This window comes from Crassostrea angulata, chromosome 6 (assembly GCF_025612915.1).
Source record: "Crassostrea angulata isolate pt1a10 chromosome 6, ASM2561291v2, whole genome shotgun sequence".
NCBI classification, from domain to species: Eukaryota; Metazoa; Mollusca; class Bivalvia; order Ostreida; family Ostreidae; genus Magallana; species Magallana angulata.
The window spans coordinates 8,350,679-8,363,424 of NC_069116.1; the positions used below are offsets into that span (position 1 = coordinate 8,350,679).

The window sequence follows — 12,746 nt, forward strand, 5'->3', positions numbered from 1 at the left end:
GATTAGAAATATTAGCAATTTTTGTATTTATTACAGAAACCCCTTTATAGCTACAAACCGAGGAAGGAACTATCAATGTTAGAGGTCAAACAAATCTTACGAAACTGACATCTGGCGTAACTTCCCTATAGCTTTACGTTTTAAAGTCCTTAAATATGTTGGGTTTTAGATCAAACATCATTTTAATATTTTTGAACTTTTATTCTGGTTATAGTAAAAGAAGTAAAAAAAAATTCAAGTAACTATCTTATTATTAAAATAATACAACATCAACAACACCGATTTAAAAAATTCGTTGACTCATCCTGATATAACAGTTTAGTTTCACTCGGTATTTCCGGAACATAACATGAGATGTGAAGGACAAGTTTCACATTGGTCTATAATGCATTTATGGTGTTGCCTTATCTATATTGATTGTATCTCTGGTGTACGACACATTGTTATTATATCGTGTATTCCTTGAAAATAAAACAAAGTGCTACAGGTACAGTCAGGTATAAAGAGCGTATTTGTGATAAGTGTAACCAGTGCTCAGTATGAATTGCTACAAAACGGTGATTTTGAAAGTTCTTCTTTCCATGGAAACTGGTTTTGCAAGGACTGCAGCATTACTAGCTACACCGCCGATGTTTATCAGGGGACTCGCTCAGTCAAAGTCACTTACAGGAAAAGTAAGCTTAAAACTATTCAACTTATTTTTAATCATGAAATGAAATGTATTCACAATACAAAATCTAATCATCACAAAAACTGAATGGGACTATCATTTAAATATTTTAAATCTTATTTCTACATTTTTACCAACAGGTTAAAATAAAAAATGACCACAACACAGGGTAAAACAGTCTATCAGAAACTTGCTGAGCAACTGATGCAGCAGCCGATATTTGGTTGGACAGAAATAAGTGGAGATTATCATCCACCAATTGTTAATAATGAATTTATTTTTTATACATTAATGTTCAGGGTCTTGCTACTCTTGGTCATTATATGTATATATATTTTAGATCGGGACAGAGAAGAGTTTCATACCGTTATTGTTACTTCGCTAAATGAGTGAAGTAAACCCTGTAAGTTTAAATTTGGTGGTAAGTACATGTCGTTTATCATGAGTTCCACAAACTATATCAGAAAAATTGGTCCTAGCCAATGCTTGTTGTTTGAACAACATCGGCTACGGTTTTCCGTATAGAATTTACCCATATGACACCCCGTCTGGTCCTGCGAAGCACACCAAGGAATTTCAACTTTTAGGAAGGTACATGTCAATGTAAGTCGGTTTAAAAACAAAGCCCCTTTTATAAGCATTTTTGTAACAAAAATACAGCAAGACATTGATATTTTAGTAAAATAAGATAAGAACTGGACAAAAAATATCACTTTGTCACTATAATGTGGATAGGCACATGCACATTTAGAGCATAGGGTATGTGTTGAAGTAAATACAAAATCAAAGTGATGAAGATGAAGAAAGGTTTGATGAATAAATCTATATACTTATAAATTTAGACATTTTGCAAATAAACTACAAAACGCCTGCATCAGAGTACCTGCTTACAGCTTTGGTATTTCAACGAGGAACAATAAATCAGCTCCTATGATAAGCACGCAAAATACATGCTTTCAAAATAATAATTGTGGTTATTTTAAAAAATTTGAACAACTATTACCTGTGAGAAGTAGAAAAGACATATTTTTATCAACAAACATGTCCAGGAGAATCTTTGCTAGCCATGCATGTGTTTTGTTTACAGTAAATACGCATGCTTGATAGTATAGAAGGCTGACCCCGTAACATGTTGCAATTGTATTTATGTGATAGGTTATACGTAATTATTAATTTTAATGAAATAATTAGATTTATTTAATGGAGAACTTTGTAATTTTCTGAAAGTTTATACATTTATGAGTAGCACAAAAATACAGAACCCGATCGGAAATTTTTTTCAAGTCGGTTTTTTGTAAAGATGTGCCGTACTGTCTCTTTAAGAAAATTCGGACACAATATATACGGGAAAAAATATGATTCAACATTAATATTGCATTATGTCATTAATTTTTTAAGTGTTAACTCCTGCGCTCGCGCGGGTTATCATCTAGTTTTAAATACAATGTATTTTAAAGAGTTTTAAATTAATTATGTGAGTAAAATGAGATGAAAAATTTGAAGTTTTGTGTCAGAGCTGAAAATCAGATGAAGTACATCTAAAAGTCTTGGATAAACTATGATGTCCTAACATATTTAAAAAAAACCCACACTGCGCACATATTCAAAGAACGAGTGCACTTAAGCTATAGAAAATGGACCCTTTTCAGTGCCGTTTTTATGTAGAAAATATCAATAAAATTGCTTTTTTACGTAATATTTAGGCACTGATGGATACTTCTGATTCAATTTCACCAAAATTAGCAAACATTGTAAACAATTGAGGATTTTTAAAAACCTATAAACATTCTAAATACGGAAAATCCGAGGGGAGTGACATTTAAATCGAAATTATTCTGCCAGTGGATCATTTGGCGCGTTTGCTGAATAATGCTATATGCATTATTTTATGTCGAAAAAAATATCGAATAAAGCTTTAAAATTGAATTTAAACATAGTGATCAAACAAGCATTCCTGGCCATACAGGGCGCCTGTAAAGTGCGAAACGAAATCGAAACGAAACGAAATCGAACGAAACGAAACCAATCGAAACGAAACGAAACCAATCGAAACGAAACAAAACCGAACGAAACGAAACCAGAGACCGAAACTAAACGAAACGGAATTTAAACAAAAATAAAATCAATTTTGACTACATAAAAGTGAAAATAAATTCATTGAAATAAAGTTTTAAACCATAAAATATAATAACTACCTGTATGTTTCAGATTGCCGCTGTAAATTTAAAGCCGATTATCCGAAATTTGCAAAAAATTATATCATTATGTTAATAAGTGATGTACATTCCTATACCTTTTAATGTTTCTGATTTGTTTCATTAAATGATATTCAGACGTTTAGAGAGAGAGAGAGAGAGAGAGAGAGAGAGAGAGAGAGAGATGCCTTAAAACTTATCAGCAACATCACATAGCAAAGTATATACGCAAGTTTTGGAGAGAGATAAAGAAAGAGAGAGAAAGGGATATATGATGATGATGATGATGATGATGAAACTGAAAGGGACATTCTATCAACAATTTTCTTTCTATCGATTTGAAATATTGTAAAAATGAAACGATCTAATACAATGTGATTTAGAGCATACTGGTTGGTTACCAGTTTCTAACATATAATAAGAATTGTTTTAATATGTATATAATGCATTTGGACGTCGTAATTTGTCAAAATTAACTTGCAATATAAAAATGATTATACTGTAAACGTATATAAAAACTGTCTTAAGTCATTTGGCTTTGTATTCTATTTTGCGATTTAGGCGGAAAACGGCGTCCGCAAAATCAAGTAGATAGCCAAATGTTAAATATAAAAGTAGAAAAAAAAAATGAAAATTCAGAAATGCGCTAAATCAAATCCATGCTAACTTGTTGAAAAATTATATTCCGCCAAATATTGAACACCCTAACTATAGTACGTTTACAGTATTTACGTAGACATTCCAACCACACGATTTTTTTATATTGATATGAAATATTGTAAAAATGAATCAAATATAATGTGATGCGTGTGAAAGGGAGAGAAAGAGGGGATTATGTTTGATTTAAGGTAATACACAGGTAAAAACCTCTTTATATTGCAAGTAAATTTTGTCAAATTACGACGTCCAAATTCATGCTACACATATTAAAACAATTCTTATTATAATGATGTTAGAAACTGGTAACCAACCAGTATGCTCTAAATCACATTGTATTCGATCGTTTCATTTTTACAATAATTAAAATCGATAGAAAGAAAATTGTTGTTAGAATGTCCCCTTCAGGATCATCATCATCATCATATCTCTCTCTTTCTCCCAAACTTGCGTATATATTTTGCTATGTGATGTCGCTGAAAAGTTTTAAGGCATCTCTCTCTCTCCCTCTCTCTCTCTCTCTCAACTTAATGAAACAAACCAGAAACATTAAAAGGTATAGGAATGTACATCACTTATTTACATAATTATATAATTTTTGCAAATTTCGGATAATCGGCTTAAAAATGAACAGCAGCAATCTGAAACATACAGGTAGTAAAATTTTATGGTTTAAAAATTTATTTCAATGAATTTATTTTCACTTTTATGTAGTCAAAATTGATATTAGTTTAAATTCCGTTTCGTTTCGTTTCGATTTCTGGTTTCGTTTCGTTTGGTTTTGCTTTGAATCGATTGGTTTCGTTTCGTTTCGTTTGATTTCGTTTCGTTTCGATTTCGTTTCGCACTTTACAGGAGACCGTGTCAGTGTTTTACAGTGAGCACATTTGCCAAAAATCTTCCTGAATAGAACCCACGTGACTATTTGAAATAATGTATTCCTTACGTGGGTCAACATGAGTCACACAGGTAATAGCTCTTGCAAAAAACCTTGAAATTTTCATACATTTTTCCTTTTTTTAAGTACCAGCTTAATGTTAAATAAACAATGACTTTGAAATATAAACTATCAAAGACATAAAACAGCCTTTGTCCTATTTTCAATTATTTAATTATATAAGAAAATTGATGGAGAAACCAACACTTTTAAAATGTTACCATGGAAACCGTTACAAATTTTTGAAATCAGTTTTCTGCGGTTTATTAATAATCCCAAATGGGAAACTGTTAAATTTTTACATCCATTTCAATGTCCATGCAATATATATTTTATCATGAAAATTGACATCCGTTGCTATGGCAACAAGGCCAAAAATTAAGAAAAACTGAGAAATTGAAGATTATTTTGATATGCTTTCATTTCTGATTTTAGAATCATTTGCAATTGTTTTAGTTGGAACTTGTAAAGATATATCTATATTTTCATAATACACCAGAAAAACCTTTGTTATGTAACAGAGAAGTGTTGTTGCTATGGAAAATTAAGTTGCGGAAAAAATCACACAGAAATTCATACTTTTTGAAAATTTCCATAGCAACTGCAGTTATTTTTAGAAAATTTCAGATTTTTTTCAAGTGTCATTAAAGTTAAGGACATACTTTTTTTTTCTCACCATTTGAATTTATATATGAACATGAAAATCAAATTCAATATTTTCATAACATTGTTTATTTACCTATTTAAAACATTTTTAAACGTAGGATATTAAAATTTGCCTATTTGAAAAACCCCTCAAATCCTGAGTACTATGAAACTTCTATATTACAGCAATTGTGTAGCCTAAAAATCCAAGCCCATGTGTTTTAAGGTCATATTTTCTTATCTAGAGGCGAAAAGTCATATAAGGATACATTTATACGACATATCACACTGTGTGAAAATGCGGCGCCTCTTCAGTATAGTGTTGTTTCTTGTTTTAGCTAAAAAGACCAATTCTGCGACTAACTTGTTCCAAAATGCTGATTTTGAGAGCACCTCTTTTTCCAGTAACTGGGTTCCCATTGACTGCAAACTGACATCACGGACAGACGACACTTACCATGGAAGTCGTACCTTATGGTCTCTAACAGGTGAGAACTCTTTCTGTATGTCTGTTGAACCTTTCTCTCTATCACTAGCGATAATTTGCACCATTAAACAATAAAACTAATCGTGAACATGTTCAATAAATATGAATTTCAAGAGGTTTTTAGTTAGGTTATCCTGAAAGCAAAGGCTTGGCTAAAGGCGTTCAAACTGCAGATGTTTCCTAAAAGAACACAACCGGAAAAATAAACAAAATACCGAACAGCGTCCAAGTAGAAACCTCCACTATACAAACTGGTTTCACAGAAACAATAACATTATAATAACGTTTATTCATTATAAAAATAATTCCATAATTATATTAAAGTAATTATAAAATATTTAATTTATTTTCTTAATCACTTATATCATCAAACATTTGTATTAATATTTTCTAATAAACTTATCAAAATAACCATATTTACAGTTCTTTTCAAAGGTTAAATACACTATTTTAGTACAATTATTCCTTTACTTATGATATGCAATATATCTTATGTACACATAAAGGCAGACATACGTACACATTTTCAGGCAACATATAAGAATGCAATATAGAACCTTATGTCTAGCATAAAAGAAACAGGCAATTACATAAACACCATACACAAAATAATGTGTATTATTGAAACGTAATCAATTCATTCAGATTCACCTATCTTTGTGCAGACACCACTCCTGGTCGTCCCCCCGCCAAACATTTCCTGTCAATCCCGGGAAGAACTACGTGGTCAGCATCCATTTTAAGCTCCTTAACCTTCCTACGGGACATGCATACGCAAAGGTTATTATGATTCTGGATCTCACTGTGAATGGTACTCACTATTATAACTCCCCACTGAAACGAACCGTTCGTAGCATATAGATCATTGAGTATATAGAATAGCAATTTTTAATAGGTAAAAGATATTGGTGTGATTTTTATTTACAACAGGACATCATCATCACCCTGTTATTGCCAACATGCCATTGCAACGGTTAAAATATGGATGGACCGAGATAAGTGGCGATTTTCATGTTCCAAATGGTATGTTTATGACACATTTTAAAAAACAAAACAACGATTATGTTTTTGATTTTCTTACAAGAAGAAATGGACACTACCAACGCTGGAATATATTTAGAGATACCGGACACGGAGGTCAACTTCCTGTTGGACGCTGCTAGTGCTATGGAGCTGCCACACAATCCCCACTGGCTCTCAGATGCCACCCACAGAATCGACACTCTCCGGAAGGCCCCCGTTTCGTTCAAGTGGGTCAAACACATCATGGGATAACATTTTTAAGTTCACATTTATTCATATTTTTTTTACTGTTGCTTATTAATTTACCTTGTCTTTTTTAATACGTACATGTAACATGTGATGTATTTGAAAGTTTGAATAGATAGTAATCATTTTTTTAGGGTTACATAAGCTTTAATAAAAGTAAGATCCTCGGCAATCAGAAAGAAAACGTTATAATATATATTTTTGATTGATATGATCTTTACATTGAACCCAGACTTCATGAAGGAGTAAATGAACACGGGATAGCCATTGAGGTTAGAATCTAACATAATTTGTGTATTGTCAGTTAGCCGCTAATGATGAAACCATTATCTGTGATCAATATATTTAATAATGTAAATGACATCAAGCAAAAGGTTGGAGCTATTAATATTTTTGTCGAATTAATAGTTTATTGTGGTTTTATGTTGTACGTAGCTTGTTTAACAAAAACGGGCCTTCGCGTTTGTGTCAGCTGTGTATGCCTCGTATATGAATGACCCATCACAGAAGACGTATCAAGAATTTGTTAACAATAATTTTGAATGGGCTGTGTTGGTAAACGCACTCAAATGGAGGCAAATGGAATGGACAGAGGTTCGGGTTTATGTTTATTAGTTGGTCTAACAAGTATTACTTATGTACTAAAAACGTCTGCCTGTGAACATTCACCGTCAATATCTTCACGGGACGTCAAAAAATGCCAAGTAAACACGTTACGAATTTTTAAAAGTGACCTTTTCTTATTTTCTTTATAACCATATCAACTTTGATCTGCCAATGAACGCTGTATCTGCATTGCGATCTCATGGGTAAGTTATACCAATATATTTACATTTACGGGTGTCATGGTCTGTGATAACACTACAAATCGATTTTGTAGTGTAATGTCCAATACATTTCATCAATGATCATTTCAATATTTATTCGTACAGTAGGTAAACATAATATAAATATAAAGAATAAGTAATCTTTCTTTGATTATAATGAGGTGATCAAATACAGTTGGGTGTGATCAAATCTATACTAACCCCCCTTGGCTTCGATTATTTCCGTCCATACTTGATCACCTTGTTCAGCACACGTCTCCAATCTATACAAACGTTAGGATTCTTTGTTTTGAAGACTTAAAGTTCGCGGACACAACATGTTCTGGGGCGTTGACCAATTTGTTCCTCAGTGGCTAAAAGGAAAATCACGCTCTGAATTATTAGCATCAATGAAAAAACACGTACATGAGGTCATCTCAAGGACAACAGGAAAGTAAGTATGACCAATTCTGTTTTTATCATTTCTCCAATTTACAATTTTTCTGCACTGAAATATTTATCATTCCTTAAATTTACAAACTTGCTCTCATTAATAATAAAATGAAGATAAAAAGGGAAAAAAAGAAAAAGAAAACTGGACGTTATATTCAGTCAAAACACCAGTGTATAAAGAAATAGTAAGCTGTAGTTTGAGTTAATTTCCATGAGGGGTTTGGAGCACTGGGACGTTAACAATGAGGATCTTCACGGGGATTGGTATGAGCGCCACACCGGGGACCCGGACATCACGGAGAAGATGAATTGACAGATGCTTCTACCGTTATACTTCACCCTTTCACACGTGCATTATCTATATTTCATTATTTATCCTTTACCTTAAATTAAATTAAGATAAATGTATTGTAAAAGGACATAATTTCATGAATGCAAAATTTTACATATTTTATCAAATATGTTTTATTATATTTCATAAATCTTCAGTTTTTGGTTTAATTATGAAATAAACAACAAGTTAAAAAGTTCACCGATGAACTTGGTGATGTGATCAAATCCTGGGAAGCCCGAGGGGCATTTCAGAAGATTTGATCACGTACCAACTAAGTGCATATCCCGTTGAACTTTTTAACAATGCAGTTTATGACTTATATTTACGTTTGAAAATGCAAATTGATTAGAATCCTCAAAATTACTGTGTTTTTATGGTTGTGAAAACCCATTCTTCAAACGATAAGCGCATACGGTAATGATTGTGACATAATGAAAAAGTTCACAGAGAATTGAACGTTATTGTTATTCTATATGCTCATATAAGGAAACAAATGCAAATATAACTATTCTAGGTTTACGGTAGCTGAAGGTCAGTCCAAATGTAGCGCATAAATTAGCACCAAAAATTGCATTTTTTAACATCTACGGAATGTAGCTGCCAGGTCGTCCATCCAAGGTTTTCAGACCGAGACCTACAGAATCACAGCTTGCTTAACTTTAATTGCAATTCGAATACTTGATTTTTTGACAGGGGTATAAAAACCCAAGCTCTGCGTTTCAAAAATGACGGGATACCAGTTTATGGACTTAGGCTTGAGGGTCATTTCTACACACATGACATAGACATGGATGTTCTTAAGGTAATATATCTTCATTTTTGATTCTGTAGACATTGATGCACATTTCAGCAAGAACACACTGGTATATTTTTGACCATTCATAATTTGCCCGTAAAAGGGCTCAGTGGTTGTGGCCTTTATAAGACTGTATTTGTCTCTTTTAAAAGAAGATTTTTTTAAAGAAATAAAAGGATCGAAATACCCAAATTTAAAAGGTAAAATAGATGGATTTTTAATTTACACAGTAATAGTTTATGCCTAAACAATTGCTATCTTAAAATGTTAAGTAGATCTAATGGGTAATGTGTTGACCATCTAGTCTCTTTAAATTGAAGATTATACAGGACCACAGGCACGATTTTAAAGGAATCATCGATACACTGGCCAAATTTTCGAAGACTCATATAAGGAACATTCTTATTTAATTTTCAGTACCGCCTGGATAAAATTACAGAGTCTGGATTAAAATTGTGGATTACAGAGTTCACTCTTAGTGACACAGACAATAACAGGAAAGCGGCAAACCTGGAGAAGGTCATGACCCTGTTGTCATCCTGCGGTAGAAGGCATCCTGCTCTGGGAATTCTGTGATCAAAAGATTTGGCACAAAGATGACGCTCTATTTACTGGAGCAAATATTACAGTTTAGTAATAAATTGCAAAGTACAATGCATTCCAAGAATGATAATCAGTATTATATTGCTGCATTATATCCAAATTTTATTTTGTTTTAGCCGAATGCTGCTGGACAGAAATATCTCGATCTTTCCATAAAACGTGGAAAACATACTTCACTCACAACATTCAACCCGGCCACGTCGTACAAACACATGCCTTTAAGGGAGACTATCTTCTGAACATTAAGAAAAACAGCCATCTTATACACCAGGAACATTTTAGTTTGGATATTACAGCGAATGATATCATCATTAATCTAACTAGTAAGAATTATTTTACTTGTCTTCCTATAGAGTTATAAAATTAAGTGATATATATTAAGTTTAAGGATGTTCTGTTAATTTTAATAGATGTTTTACATACTGTTTTCTTTCGTCAGATGATCATCAAGACGTATCGCATATTACATTTGGTTAAAAGAAAACTACTTTTTAACATTTCAAATGTAAATATTGTATTAAATAATAATACCTTTTATGTTCTGTTACTTTTGTGCATAATGTACGATTTCTATACATAAGATCATTGACAATACGAATAGAATGAAGAATATTACTCTCACACCTTACAGTATAATTATACCCGCACTTTCTAAAGAAAGTTCGGGTATATTGTTGTTACTCTGTTCCGTCCGTCCGTCCGTCCGTCCGTCTGTCACGTTTTACTTTCTCAAACTTCTCTTACATCTTATAAACCAGCAAACTGAACTCTTGGAGTTTGATTTGGGGTATCATGTTGTTTTGTAAAAAGGTTTCAAAAATTCTCTGTTAGTCCTGGGGGTCAAATAATTGGTAAAAAATGACGTTTTTTCACAAAAAACCTTCTTCCTCGAACTCCTCCTACGTTTTCAACAGTAGACAAATAATCTTTTGGAATATGTTTTAGGGTATCCTATAGATGCGCAATAAGGTTTCGGAATTTTCAATTTTGTCCTGGGGGTCATTTAATGGCTGAAAAAAAGACTTAAAAAAAAAAACTGGTTTCAAAAACGTCATTTTTTTTGGGCAGTTGCCAAATGATCTTGTAGAATGTAATTGGGGGTGTCATATTGAGGTGTGATCAGGTTCCAGAATTTTTTTTTTATTAAGGGGATCAGTGGGCAACAAAAAATGACGTTTTTTTGCAAAAGAAGTATGGTTCCCAGAACTCCTCTTACAACTTTTGGAGTAGCTACGTCATCTCTTGGGATATAATTGGGGCTGTCCTATAGATGTGCAATAATGTTTTAAAAATTTAAAGGACTATGTGCGGTATGGTCTAATATCTGCCCCCAATTTTAACCAATTTTTAAATCATGTATAAAAATTAAGTCTTCATAAATCATTGTACAGTGGACGCCTATCACTTTAATCTTGATTTTAACCACAATTGCTCATTGGCTATTTCTCTATGACGTCAACTTTATGACCTTATTCCCGCAAATTTGCAAACAGATGAAAATATTCTCATTTTTGCTTTATATTTTGCATTCGGAAGTATAGAGCGCAAGTCTGCTCAAGTAAGATTTTAACATATGTTTTTCTTCAGGTAATTATACACATTATTCTAAAAAATGGTACTTGAGCAAACCTGCGCTCAATGTTTCCCAGTCGAAAAATCATCGTAGAGTTATAAAATTAAGTGACATATATTATGAAGTTTAAGGATGTCCTGTTAATTTTAATAGATGTTTTACATACTGTTTTCTTTCGTCAGATGATCATCAAGACGTATCGCATATTACATTTGGTTAAAAGAAAACTTCTTTGTAACATTTCAAATGTAAATATTGTATTAAATGATAATACCTTTTATGTTCTGTTACTTTTGTGCATAATGTACGATTTCTATACATAAGATCATTGACAATACGAATAGAATGAAGAATATTACTCTCACACCTTACAGTATAATTATACCCGCACTTTCTAAAGAAAGTTCGGGTATATTGTTGTTACTCTGTTCCGTCCGTCCGTCCGTCCGTCTGTCACGTTTTACTTTCTCAAACTTCTCTTACATCTTATAAACCAGCAAACTGAACTCTTGGAGTTTGATTTGGGGTATCATGTTGTTTTGTAAAAAGGTTTCAAAAATTCTCTGTTAGTCCTGGGGGTCAAATAATTGGTAAAAAATGACGTTTTTTCACAAAAAACCTTCTTCCTCGAACTCCTCCTACGTTTTCAACAGTAGACAAATAATCTTTTGGAATATGTTTTAGGGTATCCTATAGATGCGCAAAAAGGTTTTGGAATTTTCAATTTTGTCCTGGGGGTCATTTAATGGCTGAAAAATGACGTTTTTTAAAAAAAAAAAACTGGTTTCAAAAACGTCCTTTTTTTGGGCAGTAGCCAAATGATCTTGTAGAATATAAATGGGGTGTCATATTGAGGTGTGATCAGGTTCCAGAATTTTTTTTTATTAAGGGGATCAGTGGGCAACAAAAAATGACGTTTTTTTGCAAAAGAAGTATGGTTCCCAGAACTCCTCTTACAACTTTTGGAGTAGCTACGTCATCTCTTGGGATATATAATTGGGGCTGTCCTATAGATGTGCAATAAGGTTTTAAAAATTTAAAGGACTATGTGCGGTATGGTCTAATATCTGCCCCCAATTTTAACCAATTTTTAAATTGTGTCGTATAAAAATTAAGTCTTCATAAATCATTGTACAGTGGACGCCTATCACTTTAATCTTGATTTTAACCACAATTGCTCATTGGCTATTTCTCTATGACGTCAACTTTATGACCTTATTCCCGCAAATTTGCAAACAGATGAAAATATTCTCATTTTTGCTTTATATTTTGCATTCGGAAGTATAGAGCGCAAGTCTGCTCAAGTAAGATTTTAACATAT

The 12,746-nt window shown here is 32.6% G+C and overlaps 1 pseudogene; it reads left to right on the top strand.

Moving 5' to 3' along the window:
* Positions 1 to 5,313: 5,313 nt before the first annotated feature.
* On the top strand, positions 5,314 to 10,387 carry LOC128188267 (uncharacterized; annotated as a pseudogene).
* The last annotated feature ends 2,359 nt before the right edge of the window (positions 10,388 to 12,746 follow it).